General features: G+C 39.9%; 1 long non-coding RNA gene across 1 annotated transcript in view; it reads left to right on the top strand.

Annotated features, from left to right (window-relative positions):
• The window catches only part of LOC144381116 (uncharacterized), a 168,222-nt gene extending 151,267 nt beyond the window's left edge, over positions 1-16,955 (top strand). Inside the window, exons 3-4 of the long non-coding RNA XR_013445721.1 lie at positions 3,698-3,797; positions 16,735-16,955. This is a non-coding gene — a long non-coding RNA (uncharacterized LOC144381116). The remainder of the gene's footprint in view (positions 1-3,697; positions 3,798-16,734) is intronic.
• Positions 16,956-17,852: the final 897 nt, after the last annotated feature.

Here is a 17,852-nt window from a genome sequence, read left to right on the forward strand (position 1 = left end):
CAGCCTATCTTTCCATTCTCATCTTCCTCCACCCTCATACCCCAGATAAGTAACGGTACATTTTAACACCTTAATATTTTTTCCCACACTCTTCCAACTAAATGGAATGTTCTTGTGCTCTCTGATACTCATTTTCTGAATATCAAAGTTTACCTACTTTAAAGGTCCAGCAGGGTGGCTCAGTCAGTTAAGCGTCAGACTCTTGATTTCAGCTCAGTTCACGATCTTAGGGTCATGAGAACCAGCCCCACATCAGGCTCCGTGCTCAGTGAATGGAGTCTGCTTCTCTCCCTCTTTCTCTCCCTCTGTTCTTCACCACACTTGCATGAGTGCGTGCTCATGCTCTCTCTCAAATAAATAAATAAATAAACCTTAAAAAAACTTTTTTAAAAAAAGGCCCAGCGGAGATGCAAATTTCTACATAAAACTTTCTGAATTGTAAGTACTCTTTCCCTCCTTGGAGGTTCCATGACTTGTACATTTGTAATAGCTCATTACATTGCCCTCTAAGTTATAGTTTCTTATTTATACCTCCTCAAGGTTTTAATCCATATGTCCTTCATCTTTGTACTTCCTAGTAAAGTCCTTCCTCTTACACACTGGGCACTCCTAGACCACTGAATATGATCGTGAAATTTCTGTACTACTCTAAAGCATGAGTCTATGAAAGCTAAAATCTAGCCCAACCTCTGCCTGTGAAGCCATGTGACTCCGTGTTGCCATCAAGGGGAGAGTTTCTTATCAATCTACCTAGAACCTATCAGAAGGGGTTGCCTCATTCTTTCACTCCCTCCAACAGGCAAGCTATGCACCCTCTAGGAAAAGCACCTTGTACTTTTTTTTCTTTTAGATTTATTTATTTATTTGAGAGAAAGAGTGTGTGTGCATGTGAGAGAGAGCAGGGGCAAGGGGAGAGGGAGAGAGAGAATCTCAAGCAGACTTCCAGCTGAGTGCAGAGCCCAACTCGGGGCTTGATCTCACCACCCTGAGATCATGACCTGAGCCAAAATCACAAGTCAGAGGCTTAACCAACCGAGCCACCCAGGCGCCCCTAGAAGGAACACCTTTTTCTAACTCATACACAGGTGCAGTTTAGGACAAGACAGGCTACAGTAGCAAAAAGAGTCAAAACTATATAAGGGCTCAAATATGAATGAAGTTTATCTCTTACATAATATTTCAAAGAGGGTGTTCTTGGTTGGCAGGCAGCTCTCCTCATGGTGATTCAGAGATGAATTTGCAGTGTGGCTAAAGAAGGATGTTTTGTATAGAGGCATGAGGAACCCTAGCAGGTTTAGAGAACTGCAAATAGTTTTGTCTGGCTAGTGCACTGGAAACATGAGGGAGTATGGCAGCAGATGAGGCTAGCAAGATAGGCAGGGCCCAGAATGTGATTATCTGAAAGTCCTGTGAAGAATCAGACAAGTGATAGGAAGCCACTGGAGTTTGTTTCTGGGTTTACCGTAATTGTCATTATTGTTTTTTTTTTTTTTTAATTGGGACGGTTAATATTATGTGATAGGAATGTTAGAAAATCAGCACTGCCGATAGTATTTGAGCTGATTTGGATTGCTGTGAACAGAAAGTTAGGAACACCAACAAGGCCAATATAACATTCCAGAAAAAATGTGGAGAGCTCAAAGTAGGGCAATGGCGGTGGTGATGGAGAGGAAAGGAGAAGAAAAAGAGCAATTTAGGAAGCAGGTCAGAGCAGGATTGGTGATTATTTAAATTCAAGGGATTAGAAAGAAAAGGTTGAGGATGCCCCAGCTTTCTGGCTGAAGTGAGGTCTGTGGCTGTGCCTACAAAAATCAAAAGTATTCATTTCGATTTTAACACTGAATTTATTTTATTATGGTCCCTAGTGAACAAACTGAATGACAATAAATGCCCTTTCCACTAACCTTCTGGAGGCCATGCAGTAAGACCTTTCAAGGTGGAACACAGAATCCATCATATTGTCATAATAAAGTCTCCAGGATCCTTATTGGTTAAATAGAAAAGTAACTTGCAAGAACTGACTGTAACTTTTCAACAATGGTTGCCTGACCTAAACATCACCAAAGAATACCTACTGGAGCCTCAAAATAGAATTAGCTTTGCCTGTTCTGAAGTTGCTATTCATTATTCATTGTCTTCCTTTGTTTTAAAAAGAATTGGAATCTGAAAGTTTGCAATCCTCAATAAAAATCAGTATATATTTGAAGACACTTGCTCCTGATGGCTGCTAGTATTATAAAGTTAGCAGCAATCACAAAGACTTGTGCTTGCTTCTCTATTTTCCCAGCAATGTGGAAAAGGCACATTGGCCTCTTAAATCCATCTCCCAGGGATTAAAGGAAACTGGAAATGGTTTGACTCTTCACTGAATCTTCACTGCCATATGAAGCTGGCTGAAGATGGCACTCTGAGTTGAATTGGCACAGCTCTGCAGCATTGGAATGGTATTTCTTGACAGGGTTGGATGGCATATGTAGTTTTGTGTATTGTTCTGGTGCTTCTTAAATCAAATTGCCCAATTTAAGCCAAACAAATATTCTATTCTCCACTGCCCCTTCAAATCATACCAATCCTTTGCTTGGTCAAATCATAGCCCCCAGACTGTGCTCTGCAGATTTTCCATGGTACTGAAAAAAGACTTTCATTATAAAATTAATAAAATAACACATTCAAGTATGCTTTCAATATTTTTATTTATTTTAATTATATTATTCCTATAGTAAACTATTTAAATTTTTTAGTGAGTAAATGAGTCAACTTTATAAACCTGTATAAAATAAGTGACTGTAATTGAAAACAAAAATGGTTCTCAGATCTCAAATCGGTTTCTAGATTGCTTTATATCCTGAAAACAATTTACCTGCATTAATTTAATTTAATCAAAGAATGTCTAAGTCACCACTGTGACTTTTGTGCAAGAGACCAACTCGAAACACTGAGTGTTGGGCATCTCCTCCAACATTATGAGTAGGCAAGTCTTCAGACTACTGTTGGTTTGTTCTTTATTACAACCAGATTTGACAAATTTGAGGACAATTACGGACAAACTTGGCTTATAATTTTAATCTTCTATTTGATCTCATAAAGGTGCCCCCACCATTATCATCATTGATCTAGATCATTTCTAAGATTTTCCACCAATCACTCAAATGCAAGACCTTAGTCATGCCCTATTTCTCCTGTGTTCTGGATCTCAGCCCCAAGGTCTATCAGGCAAATTTTTGGCAAGATTGGGCTCATGGCTGAGAATTCCAAAAGTGTGGCACCACAAGGAAAATAGCTCCATTCTGACAGTCGCATGGAGTGACTTATGTTATTGGCATCTCACAAGTCATACCAGTTGGGTGGCATCTAATGTTACAAGAAGCCCTGCAGGAAGGCAAGTCACATGATATAAAGAATATCTGGACCTATAAAAAATTCTAGTTGATAATCTAGATGTCTTAGGGTTTCAAAGTGGGAAAGGGAAAAGTTCAAAGAATTAAAACAATGAAATGGTTAAAGTAGTGTTATGTACTGAATGTTTGTGTCCACACCCACACATTCATATGTTGAAATCATAACCCCACGTGTGATGGTATTAGGAAGTGGAGCCTTGGGAGGTGATGAGGTCATGGGGTAGAGCCGCCATGAATGGGATTAGTGCCCTTATATTAGAGACCCCATAAAGCTCTCTCACTGCTTCTTCCATGTGCAGACACAGTGAGAAGCTGGCCATCTATGAAGTAGGAAGAAGGCCCTCATCAGACACCAAATCTTCCCATGCCTTCATCTTGGACTTCCCAGCCTCTGGAACTGTGAGTAATAAAGGTTTGTTGTTTAAGCCACCCAGCCTATGGCATTTTGTAATAGCAGTCCAGATTGACAGTTGGTGTTAAAGCAGGGCACCCCTAGGGAATACACTATCTGGATTCCCACATTCCTGTTCCCATTTACCTTCCCTCAAGGTTTTGTGAGGTTTATATTATAAAGTGGACACCCCAGACGTCAAGGCCTTTCCTTACTTTACATTTCCTGGTGGGAACCCACCTGGGCTGTACCATCACACCACTCCATGTTCAGAATCTCTTCTGTGGCAAGTGCTCAGCAGATCTCTACCCAGTATGAGGACAGAATATGCCTATGGGCCATTTACATTGGCAGAGCTCTCTATTCTTTTTTTTTTTTTTTAAGATTTTATTTATTTATTTGAGAGGTAGAGAATGAAAAGACAGAGAGCATGAGAGGGAGGAGGGTCAAAGGGAGAAGCAGACTCCCCGCTGAGCAGAGCGCCCGATGCAGGACTCGATCCTAGGACTCCAGGATCATGACCTGAGCCGAAGGCAGTCGCTTAACCCAACTGAGCCACCCAGGCACCCCTGAGCTCTCTATTCTTAAACCATAATGCTTGCTGCTGCTTTCTGGCCTCCAGCAGTTTGCTTCAGGTAATTCTTGATGTCACTTTTCTTTTTAAGGTCTCTCTTTGAGCTTTGACCTGTGGACTCTTTGGAGAATATTAGCATTGTTCCATCCTGTTTTAATATGATCACTCTTTCTAGCCTCTTAGATAACCAAGAGAAGTAGGTGGGGGAAGGAGGTGGCTTGTTTTTCATTGCAGGCCCCAGATCTGATCCCTTTGGAAACAGATGAAAATTCTTTAGGCACTGGATCAGCCTATTTTGCCTCAGATAAACTTTCTTGGATCTGAGAAATAAGCCTTTTACTCATTTTTTAATGTTTAGGTTTGTTTTTTTTTTTCCCCTGTGGTCAGTGTTATTTAGCTTCATTTTCTTCTCCTTATTCCTCTCTTTGCTTTTATTTCTTCTCTGTAGCTCTGCTACCAGCCCCTGCCAAGTTTCTTTATCAACTGTCTCTACAGCCAACTTAACTTTCTGAGCCAATGGTGTCAAAGCAGAATGCATATGGGTGCTGTCAATCTCACATGGTGCAACTTGGAATTAATTTCTGATGCCTACCAGATATTTAACCCATGATCAGAGTAAAACTTGGGTGGCCCTAGAGTCTCTAAATTGAAGTGCTCTCTCCTTAATTAACTCCCTATTCCCCCTCCTGCTATTTTAACTCAGATGGAACGCCTCAAGCAAGGCACATCTTCTGCCTTTTCCCCAGCCTCTTACCTACCTGCCTTCTAAGGCTTGGGCCTACCCGTGCATCCCAGCCTCACTTATTCATGGCCTAACACCCTGCCCAGCACATGCTAATCCCTGGCTTTCTATCCCTTCAAATCACTGTCTGCTCTGGTCCTGCCCTAAAGGAGAGGTTCAAACTTGACTTAAGTAAATATTTATTAACAACTTATTATTTGCTAGTCACTGGGCTCTTCAGTCAGTACTTGTTCAACTTTCACAATGTCCATATGAGGGAGATACCATTTTAACCCCACTTTCCCCGGAAGAGCATTAGACTTGGAAAGATTAAGTAATCTGCCTGTGGTCAGCAAGATAATAAGTGATAGAGTCAAGATTTGAACACTGAATTCTTGCTCTTATCCTCAGTTACACTCAGTATTGCATGCCCTGAAAGAAGTGCTCCTTATCCTCTACAGCCTTTTAAGTCCCATTTAGGTATCAGTTTCCCAGGAGATAATTATTTTACTCATTCATCAAAGATTTTCTGAGCACTTAGTAAGTGCCAATGACTGTTCTAAGCCCAGGGGATGTATCAGTTAACTAAAGAGGTAGGATTCGCTCAGCTGCACTCAGGTATAGAGGTAGCTCTTCTGATTTATGGAAAAAATCTTTCCCAGAAGGAGATGATCAGTGTCTTGAGGAAGGTTAGGCTCGTCCACAGCAAGCTCCAAGCACAGATGGCCATGTTGTCGTCCCCTGTGGATGACGCATTCACCACAACTTCTACATTTGGTCATAAGTGGGGGCATTTTAAATTAACCTACCCAGAATCTGGAATGTCAGAACCAGAAAGAACAACAGAGGTCATCTGGTTTAACTGTCTTACTATAGAAATGAAAATAAACAAACAACATGCTGAGAAGTTTACTTTTCAAGATGACATAGATGTGTAATGAAAGAATCGCTTCTTAAATACAGTTTTCCTAACTCCCCATCCGGTGCTTTGATTCATACATCACACGGTGTCGTAAGGAAAGGATGGGGTACATCTTGAAGCCAGAATTTCCATGGCTGTAGGCAAAAATCTCCTGACCATGGATCAATTTCTCAGAACAGCCTCCTTCATTTAAGCCATTGCCCATGAAGCACTTCCACGGTTTTTCAGAGTGGTATCTAACAATCAGGCAATGGGAACCATGTAGATTTACAGGACCAGCATATACTACTACTGGTTGTAGCCAGCGGTGTATGGACTTAGTACCCATCTCCTGTTTGAAGTGGGAAAAGAACCAGAAAACTTAGAGAACCCTAACTTTCCTGTTGAGCCTGCTTATTCATCAACATCCTCACAGATTTCTCTCTGTTCCAGACCCTCCTTCAAACCCATCTAGGAAGCATCCTTGGGGTTTGCCAGTGAGGATATTAGGTTAGCATGAACTCAGTTCCAAATCTTCACTACAATCTCCTCTTACCAGTTTACCACTTTTGCAGTTTATCCTGGTGCTGAAGTGTATGATCTCCTCGCCTCCCCCACCCCACCCCTTGCAGTGTGGAGTCAGTTGCTTTGTTTTTCCCTTTTGACACACCCGCTTTGTGCTATATTTAACTCCTATACATGAGCATTAATATCCAGCCTCACAAGTGAAGTTGCCGCTGTGCGTTATTTCCACCAGGTACAGTAGGGGTTTATTCGGCTAATTCCCTTTGGGGATAAGGAAACAGATGCAAACACAATAAGAAAGGGGCTGAACGTTCTCTCCACAGTAGACTGAATACAAATCTTTATAAGATTTTTATGTGCATGATTTTATTCTTTTGCTTTTTACCTACTTCTTGCCTTTGGTTTTGCCTGGCACACAAAGCAACTCACAAAAAGGGAGGCTGACAAAATAAATGTTCCCCTGAAAAGAACGTGTTCTTAACATAAAAAGAAATGCAAAAGATCAACAACATAAGTTATTCTTATACGATTTCCAGGTGCCTAGAACAGTACCTGGTACATAGTGGGTGCTCAAAAAATTAATGAATAAAACCACATGTGATTTCTGGCCTTCTGGCTAGTCTTCCTTTGGCTGGATAGGAATTCCACCTATGCTGAGAAGGTCAAGACTGTGAACCAAAGAGAGGGTATACTCACTACAGGCTATTTATTTTTTGGCCCAATTTCTTTTCTTTTTTCTTCCTTTTTAACTTTTGATTTGTGAAATTCTCCTCTTCCACTTTTCTCCTCCTCTTCACCCTCTTCCTTTCTAAAAGTACCAGTCTCTCATTTGCCTTATTTGTTGAAGCACTCAGACCACAGTAGGGGTTTTTTTAGGTTCAATAAATCACTGCTTCATTAGAACAAAAAACTGATGCATTCAAGGTTTTTTATACGAGTAAAAGGCAACTCTTTGGGGGGCTTGACTTTGTTTTTGTGAGAAAGGGAATCACAAAAAGCAATATTTATTTGATCCTTAAGTGTTAAAAATTTATTTAATGAAAATGCTAAGTAAACAAGGTTACAGTTTTATTCAGTTAAGGAAATGGGGATGGTTTGTGGAAGAGGAGAAGGAGGGAAGCGGAAGGAAAAAGGCATTGGGATGGGCAGAAACACTCGTAAGTAACAGAAAAAGGTGAGAAAGAGAGACAAGTAGACTGGGAGGAAAGTGGGCCAGAGACTGAAAAATCCATGGAAAGGGAAGGGTTCCAAAAGAAGGGGAGTTCCATGTGTACCCTCAAAGGTCTTTCTGCAGAACTTTTGTGGGGAGAGCAGGGCAGATGTGAAGGGCGGTGCTCCTCTTTGCATCACATCCACCAAGAACACAGGAGCTGTTCTCTTTTTAAAGCCCCAGATCCCATCTATGAATCTTACTTCCACCCTCTTGGTCCTTCAGCTGCTTCAGAGAGGAAGCCAGCTGGAGTGAAAGGAGGCTTCTAGGATGATATCCAAAGTCAGAGAACTCTGTGCAGAAGCTGTTCTGCCTGTTATAAATGAGAGTAACTCAACTGAGGGGACTCTCCACTAATAAAAACCTACCCACTAACGAGAGGTCTAGCCAGAGCGCACATGAAGAGCGACACCCAGCCTGTGTCCACTCTAACTGGTCAATGCTGATGCTTTGTTTATAAATATTTTAAGTATCACTAGCTACCTTGGGATAGCAACTGAAAAAAAATGAAGTTATTATTTTAGATCACATGTACCTCTAATTCTTTTAAATATGTCAGTTTAAGCAAGTTAGTTTCATTCAATCATTCATCCAACAAATGTTTATTGAGTGATTATTGCCAGACAGTGTGCTAAGCAACAGGAAATAAGGTTTGAGATTGAATTGGTGACCTGATCTGGGGGTACTTTGTAGATCGTTCTTAGAAAATTATATTTTGTTCTGCTTTTAATAGGGAGCCAAGAAAAAGTTTTAAACAGGGCAGTAGTGTAGTCAGATTTCTACTCAGAAACATCACTTCGCTATCCAGATGTAGTTAAGGACTAGTTTAAATGCTGTTGCAATCGTATAGGTAGGAGTGATGATCAGTTTAACCAAACCTGCAACAAAGGAACTTGAGAAAGACTTAAAACTGGAAACAAAAGGACATGGGGATACCTTCACTGTTGAGTGTTAGAGGGACAAAGGGGGAAGGATGGTTCCCAGGTGCCTACATGGGATGTGTGGAAGGTATGGACTGCTTCAGAAAGAAGGCTCTAGTCAGGGAGAGAGATGGGCAGAGAGGAAGGAGGAGAAGAGCAGAGTGCTGCAGACAGAAGTGAGCACCAGGAAGCACCGAGAGGAAGGCTGAGGAAGGTACGTAACAGAAGAGGCTGAGAACGTATGGGCAGGGTGAGAAAAGAGAATCTGGACAGCGCAGTCAAGTTCGGAGTGATTCAAAGAGTGTAGACTTTTTTTTTAAGACGCTGAAATAGATGGCATGATATAGTGGGAAGTGGGTAGGGTTTGGAGTCCAACTGATATGAAATTAAAACAGCTGTCACTTACTTGCTATAAGATCTTGCACAAGTTACTCAACAATTCCCAGATTTTTAAAAAAATTATAAAATGGAGATAATATCTTGTACATAGGATTGTTCTGAGTACTAAATGTTATAATATGTTTAGGGTCCTGCAACTACTCTAGAAGGTTCCTTCCCTGCTTCTTTTCTCTTTAGCTTTACCCTCCTCCAGGCCATCAACTTCTGAGCTCATTTTCAAGAAAGAGGTTTGATGAGACTAGTGCCCTGCTTATCATCTTGGCATACCTTTACCTAATAGAAGTCACAGGTGGTCCTTTGTGGTCTGATCTCTGCTTACCATTTTAGCCCATCTCTCATCACTTTGGTACCTCATTCCAGCTATGCCATATTTACAGCATTATCTTTCATATCTTCAAGTCTTTGAACAAACTGCTTCCTCTTCTTAGACTGTCCTCGTCTAGTTCTCTTACTACATAAATCTTTATCAATTTTTTAAGACTTAGGCTCAAGAACATAGATCTCCATGTACATGCCTTAGCCTGATCCCTAGTCTGCACTAACCTCCACCATCCACACATCAAAATCCTTCTTCCTTGACGCCATAACATTGTGTAGATTCCACCAGTCATACTTAAGCAACATTTAAAATTATGTGTTTAATTTCCTCCCACCCAATAGACTGATATATCCATAAAAGCAAAATGATTTCTCATTGTTTCCTCAGTAATTTTACATTGTAGTTGCTCAGTAAATGGCTGTTTAATTAATGCATGACTTTAGTGTAAGGCCATGGGTTCCACAGGTTAGTATGCACTGCTTAAACATTTTTAAATCACATAAACGAAGGATAATTTAGGATAGTACTTTCTTGGGAGTCTTGTGGTCAGCTGCCAACCTTGAGGTTAGATTAGATTTGAGGTTCAGCAGATCATTACTGTACTGGCAAGAGATAGGCCCTAAAATCATATAATCCTAAAAGTTTGTTCCCAGCCCTAATTTCTGATCCAGAACAGAACTGATAAGTACTTTGAGAGAGAGGAGGCACAGTGTGGTAGTTAAGAACACTGGACGCTAGAGTAGGACTGTCTGGGTTCAAATCCCTTTCACTGGTCATTACCAACTATAGGATCAGGGACTACTTAACCTCTCCATCACTCAGCTCCTTTATTTGTAAAATGATGATGATGATAATAAGACACACCTCCCAGAGATGTTATGAGAATTGAGTTAATATAAATGAGACGAGACCAATGTCTGGCACATATTAATAAGTCTTAGTTTCTATTGACTTAGGACTTCTTTTAAGGATCTTAGTAGCTGAAGTTATATGTATCCGTATGCCACTTTGTGCATATATATAATTAGCAGGATAAGAACCATAGGCCAATAGAATTTCATGAAAGCCCAAAGGGAGACCTAGATCCTATATGGGCTCTGAAATCACGATGAGCTATCGTCTCTGTGTCTGAGCTCCTTCTCCAGCATGCATCCTTTTAGAATAAGCAAGGCAGAGCAGAGCACTTGGGATTGAGACTGTTTTTAAACAAGGAATTTGAGAGGAATAGCTACTAGTGATGCCAGTCAATAAGTATTCTTTAAATACCTACTACGTTGAGGCACTGTTCTAGGTACAGTGAGGCCAATCCCTTTTATTCAGAGCTATTTAAAAGACCTCTAAAATCATGGCGATTCCCCATGATTTTGGGCTCTAAAGGAGCCTTATACTAGGACAAGAAAGAATCTGGGTTTGTTTTTTTCCCCTGCCTTGATTTTTTTTTTCCTTTCTTTCTTTCTTTCATTCTTCCTTTTTTTTTTTTTTTTCCCCTAAAATAGCACTCTTATCAACGGGTTAGGTACTATGGTGATAGCTGCTATATAAATACAGGAAGAGAGAACAAGAGAGAAGGAGGAGATAATTAACTCAATTGTATAAGGCTTTCTTTTAGAAGAAGAAAGGTTCTCCTTAGTTTCATTCCTATCTCCAAACATGCAGAAAAGGGTGCTACGAAAGACCTCCTGACAGTCAGCCCTAGAACACAATGCTGACTCCAAGACAGAGTCCACTCAGTTCTTACACCTGACTATGCAAAGCAACCTACTTTCCCTCCTGCTTTTCCCTCTTTCTGTAAATAATTCTTTATAAATGGGAAAAATGGAGAGCAAGTCTTTCAAACAGTTGTCATAAATTAGAATAAATTGCATTAATTCAAAATGTAAAACTAGGAGAGCCAGGAGAACATGCAACATATTTTCCCCAAATAACACTGTGAACAAGCACAAGTGTATACTTTGGGCATATGTATATCTTTCCTCTGACTGACAGCCTGAAGGATAGTCCATGTGATTTTTGTGTTGCTGAGGTGGAAACAATCTTTATTTGGATTGAATAGCAGAGTAAACAGGAATGAATAAGAGACACAAAAGTTTACAGTACAGATGGTTTTCCGATTCTTTTTTAAAAATTGTATGCGTTTTCAATTAAAAGCGCATTTGCCTTTTGTTCTAGTCAACTGTCCTAGAGACTTTTCATGGTTACACATCAGAAAAATTAAAGGTGATCAGTCAATCATGTTCTGGGTTTAATAATGTTACACGGGTTAAATGCACAGAAGTTTATCTTCTCTACTTTTCAATCTGAAAAAATTAAGGTTTATATTGTAGTTGTAGAAGTCATTAAGGAAACTAAAAAACTTAGTGATAACAAGCTAAGATAAAAAAATAAGGAAGATATTCATTTACACACAGTGTGTGTGCGTACACACATATACCCATGTTTATGGGGAGAATGAGTAAAAGATTTTGATGATTCAAGGAAAATATTAGAAGGTGTGCCAAAAGTGGTCTCCAGAGACACAGAAGAATTTGATTAAGCTATGATTATGCCTACCTATGAGCAGCGTATACCTGTGCACCAAAGAGCCTTCTTCGTAGAATTAGAAGAACATTTTCCTTCTCACACAGTCATCTGGCTCTATCATCAAATGAACTGCTTTGGGTAACACAAGGAAGGGATACCATAACCATCCATCTTCCCTCTTCTGTCAACAAGGCCCTCTTACCTGTTCTGGGAGGCAAAAGGCTATTCTGATTGAATTATCCACAACTTTATGATAGTAATGTCAAAATGTAAAATAAAACAGCAGTGCCTAAATACTTACTCAGCATTTTTCACTTACATGATTATGGCACTGAATCATGGTTTATCTTTTAATCTATGTCAGACATTGCCTTTATCGCCAACATTTTTTGACCACAGCATCTAGGGCAGTTAAAAGGTCTAATTCAGGGGCATTTGAGAGATAAGTGAACACACACACAGGTCTGACTTTCAGGCTCATCCTTGATTCTGCAGGGTCTTCTGCCTGCCTTGAAAAGACAAGTTATGGCTCTCAAGGGTGCTCTAATCTGGAACAACTCCCACAAAACAATCAATGGCAAATCATTATTTCTTTCCTTTTCTCAAAGAACAGGATGCACAGAAAATAATGCACATGTAGTAAAGAGCTGAAAGCCTAATGCACGTAGGAAACTTGCCGCCCCTCCAAATCAGCACATCAGCCCACCAGATACCAGTCTCGGGCAGGAGTTAGTCATCATTTTCTTACATGAGCCATGCTCTTCTCCCAGGATTGATGCATCTTCTTCCCCTCTACATAAAGAATTAGCTGAATAAAGTAAAAATAAGAGGACTCTGGGGCCGCAGATGGCTGACCGGCTGTTTCTGAGTGACTCCTCATGAATCAGTGCCTCGTCTGAGCTCTACTGCTTCCATGTTTGGGGGGCCAAATATTCTGCATTTTGGAAAAGTAGTTCATGGAAAATAATACAGCAAACTAACATTTATAGAAAACCACAGTAATCTCGTAACAAATGTCCTAAATTATGTACTCAAAAGCAGATCCAATTTTACCCAAGTTTCTCTGTCTACAGTGCCTGTAGGTTTTTGTTGTTGTTTATAACTGCGGCTCCTCCCAACCCCCAAGCCAAGTGCCTCTTTTTAAATGATATACCACTTTATATAATATACCACACAGAAGACAAAATTTCAGCCTGGAGAAGAGGCAACGGGGTGGAGGTAGAGGATTTAAAGGGCTTCACTTTTCTGTCCCCTTTGGAGACTCATCTTACATATTTTCATTCAGTTTGATGGTAACATTAATGCTGCTTTTGAAAGCTTCCTGGTTCCCTTTTAAACAACACCATTTCTCAGTGCTTAAGTGCAATGTTGGGGGTATTGACAAAATAAAAGCAGAATGGAACTTTATATCCCAACCTCTTCCATTCTCTTTCAAAGCGGAAGTTTCTGGCAAGACAAGAGCTTCACTGAAACCGTTTCCTGGTTGTTCTCTTTAATTTTAGATGATTGTTTGATGTGGATATCTCTAAGAGAATTTATTTTAATACACAGAGGAACAGAGATAGCTCCAAATGCCTATTATCAGGAAAAAGGCATTATATGCGATGGGAGAGTAAGAAACCTTCTGTGATCATTTTTATTCAATGAAAGCCATTCCTTTGGGTGGGAGAGTCAAATGCTAGTACCCACACATGCTGCATGCATACCAGCATGAGCCAGAGGAATGCAGATTTCTGTATCTGAGAGCAGCTGCTAAGTGAAATGGAACGTCCAACAGATGGCTGCATTGTCATTGTTGGGGGAGGAGGAGAGGGGAGCTATTTTGGTTTTTCTGTTGAGTTTGTGTGTGTGTGTGTATGTCTTTAATAGGATGTGTTCTCCACTACCTGGATCTCTCTGGTGTTTTCAAGGGCTTTTATTCACTTGGAATATTAAAACTAGAACAGGCATTAGAGATCTTGACATGTAATGGAGAAGGAAGAGATCAAGGACACACAGCTTATTAGAGCCAAAACCAGAACCCTTTCATCAGGGCCATACCACAGAGAAGTCATGCATCCTACTTACTTGAGCATTGGTATTTAACACCAGTACCAAAGCTCAAGAGAAGGAAATGCTAGATCAGATGCTATATAAACTATACATGCTATATAGTCTGAACAGTATGTGAATATTGTTTTCTTTTAAAAGTTTATGGTGGAGTTGCCTTGTAATCTTCACACTGGAAGAAAGAACTAAGATGTTTTATAAGCAAAGTCATATCAAGTCTATATTATATATTTCATTAGATGTTTGGGACAGTGTGACCAAATTTAAATAACATGCTATAAAATACCATAATGCTATAGCAGTTTCATATTTCAGAATATAAGGAGTTAAACTTACAAGTCAAAGCTTTCAAAAGCCATTGTTTTAAAGGCAAACAGAAAAGTGTTTAAGTCCCATCATGACCTGTCTGCAAAAGGTCTCCATACCCCTGATGATGAGAGCTTTGGGTAAGTTGTACAGTCACATGGTTCACCCATTGGTTCATGTTTTTTTCCAGAAATAGAATCAATAGAGAACAGACAAACCCACAGTTGCCAGTTTGTACAGTCTTGTGGTTTCTGTCAGGGGCTACAGACTCGAGCAGGTCTACCAGATAATGAAGGCAAACTATTTCAGTTCCTGTGGGTCCAGAGCGCCTCAGCAGAGTTCTGGTTTCAAACAAATGAATAACAAATTAAAAGGTACAGTAAAATAAGGGGGTGGTTAAAATATATTAACTAAAATCAATGGAGGAGAAACATAGTTAAAATTGCTGCATTCTCAGCAATAGTCTGTGATGTATTTTGTTAATCTCTTAAAATTTATGTTAAAAGCCTTTTAACAGAAAGTCAATATATTTGGGTGGTTGAGCAAGTACATCATCCTGTACCAGTGGTTGCATTAAATATGATACAGAGGCTCCACTGTCTGTAGGAAAAGAACAGGGGGTCCATCCAACGGAAGTCCCACCTCCAAGAGACCAGACGCTTTTCCCAAAACAGTCTGTGGAGCCAAGCCCAGTATTATGCTCTCCTCCTCTGCCTAGGTTCCCTGCTGACGTCAACTAGAGTCCTGGAAATGAAGCAGGATCAGAATACCAGAAGCATAGCCTAATAATAGAGCAAAAATGGAGAGCAGATGGAAAATAAAGCTTCTCGATAAAGTGAGACCTAATGTTATAAATTTGTTCAGGGAAAGAAAACAACAGCAGCAAAGCAAAAAGGCCTGCAAGCAGACTTATTGATGCTAAAATTCTGGAATATGGCTGACAAGAAAAACACCTAGATACTTAGAAACCTTCCAGAAAAAGACTGAAAAATAAACAGGAAAACAGGTGAAATCAATTTTTAGATTAGTTTGAAACACGGCTACTAAACGTGCTCAGGGGTGAAAACGACACCAAAGCAGAACTAGAAAACTAAAACAGATGATTAGCAAAACTTCTTTTACCCATGAGTTGTACATAATTTCATCCACTGTATTTGCATCCCACCTGGAACAGTCTGCTTAATACAGGCGTAAACTCTAATCATGGCAGTTAAATGGTTTGGGTCCAAAGTACAAGTTTTTGCAGAGGGGCTCTGTCACACTCAGAACTCCTAGAAATGTTCTCACAATTTACTTGCCCCTGCATCCCCATTGTGTGTGTCTCTCTCTCTTTGTGTGTGTGTGTGTGTGTAGTCAAAGTCATCAAAGGCTACTTTATCTCTTTGTGTGCCTATGAGATACTCAAACTCTCCAGTTAATTTTCTGGGATGAGCAGCAAAGTCTTGAAACAAACCACCTCTTAATTTTTACTACGTATACATTTTTACAGAAGAGAGATATTTTAGATCTTAATAATCTTACTTAATCTTAATAATTGGATTTATAAATATGTTATTTTTGATATGGACAAAGGCCCAAAGACATCGAGATAAAATTTCAAACTGTAAATACATGTTTTATCAGGAAATCATGATAGAACGTCAAAGATTTTCTATTTGATAAACACTCTCCATTTTCTTATGAGAATGAGCTACTGTTGGAAAAGCTGATGAGGTCAGGGTTTACAACAGAGCTGCATTTTCTCTTATTTTTGCTGTTTAACCACTGATGGGTTTGGTCGGTGGGGAAGCCAATTTTTAAAAATTGTTCAGGGGCGCCTGGGTGGCTCAGCTGTTAAGCATCTGCCTTCGGCTCAGGTCATGATCCCAGGGTCCTGGGATCAAGCCCCGCATAGGGCTCCCTGCTCCACGGGAAGCCTGCTTCTCCCTCTCCCACTGCTCCTGCTTGTGTTCCCTCTCTTGCTATGTCTCTCTCTGTCAAATAAATAAATAAAATCTTAAAAATAAAATAAAAATTGTTGGGGCGCCTGGGTGGCTCAGTCGTTAAGCATCTGCCTTCGGCTCAGGTCATGATCCCAAGGTCCTGGGATCGAGCCCCATATACGGCTCTCTGCTCCGCGGGAAGCCGGCTTCTCCCTCTCCCACTCCCCCTGCTTGTGTTCCTGCTCTGGCTATCGCTCTCTCTGTCAAATAAATAAATAAAATCTTAAAAAATAAAATAAAATAAAATAAAATAAAATAAAAATTGTTCACACTTTTGGCTTATCACTCTAATGGTTTCTGGGCTCTGTCTCTAGCATCCAAAAAAAGAAATCTTGTTTCTTCAGGTAACTTTCTAGGTTCTGCCTCTTCAACTTCTTTACTCTGTCTAACCAGCATTTTTCTTTGAGTCTGTTTCTAGCTCTACTTGATCTTGTGAACTTGACATTTCAGACCCTTCCACATTCCCAGGGGAGTTCCCTCACCTTGGACTTCAACTTCAGTCTCTGCTCCTCACCCCAGGAAAGAAGATATTGGATACCCATCTCACGGTGGAAGGTCCCCAGCCAGATAGATCACAAGGAACTATTCTAAAGTAATGAACCACGATACAGTGTGAAAGGATGGAGGTACGGACGAAGGAATCACAGACTTTTAGAACTAGAAGACACCTAGAGATCAGTTATTTAAGTGTTACTCAAACCCAGTTGATAATCCAGAATTCCTACGAGAAGAGAGTGATATAATGTATATAAAATGTTTTATAAACTATATAGCACTATACTGTATGCATAAAAAGTCAGTGTTTGTCTTATAGTTAGTATGTTTGAGAGTTATTCCAGAGATGCTGCCATTACTCAAAATGTTTTAAATCTCTTCTTTAAAATTGTCATTTGAGGCAGTTAAGATTGTCACTGTACAGTCACATCTTGTTCTTATCAGTAAAGGTATTATCCAGGGCTCAGACATTCATCTCAGATTTGATCTTAAATGTCTTCGAAGGCAGAAACCATGTCTGTCTTGCTCCTTGCTCCTGGTATACTGCCTGCCACTGAGTAAGCACCTAATAATTATTTGTTCAAGGAGTTTTTTTTTTTTTTAAAGATCTAACCCACCCTCAGAGAATGATGATTTGCTATGATTGATAGGCAAAGTCTCTAGAGACATTTCAAAAGAGAATTTCCCAAATAAAATTATTTTTGAGCTGTAACACTGTTGTTGGAAGAAGTTCAAGGTTATTCATTAGAAGGGGACAACATTCATTGTATTTACACATCTGTGCTCTGGCTGACCTGTTTACATTGTTGAATTTATTTATATCTCACCTTTCAAAAAAAAAAAATGAGCCAGATTGAAAAACAACAACAAAAAGAAACCCATAATAACAATCATGTTAATAAAAAGCCTGTTACTGTAATTGTATCTCAGATACGTACGACAAAAAGCAGCCCACAGGGTGGGTTCCTTATGTGTGGTTAGCTAAGGAGTGACAGTAAGTAACAAGAAATAGAGAACAAATGAGACTCACCCAGTCTCAAGCACATGTCTGCATGCCATCTGGCCCTTGTTCCCTGTTGAGTAAAAGAGTTACTTACAGCTACTAAGAATGCAGTCATAAGGAAACATTCTGGGGTGACTGG

The sequence above is a fragment of the Halichoerus grypus genome, chromosome 2 (genome assembly GCF_964656455.1).
Source record: "Halichoerus grypus chromosome 2, mHalGry1.hap1.1, whole genome shotgun sequence".
NCBI lineage: Eukaryota > Metazoa > Chordata > Mammalia > Carnivora > Phocidae > Halichoerus > Halichoerus grypus.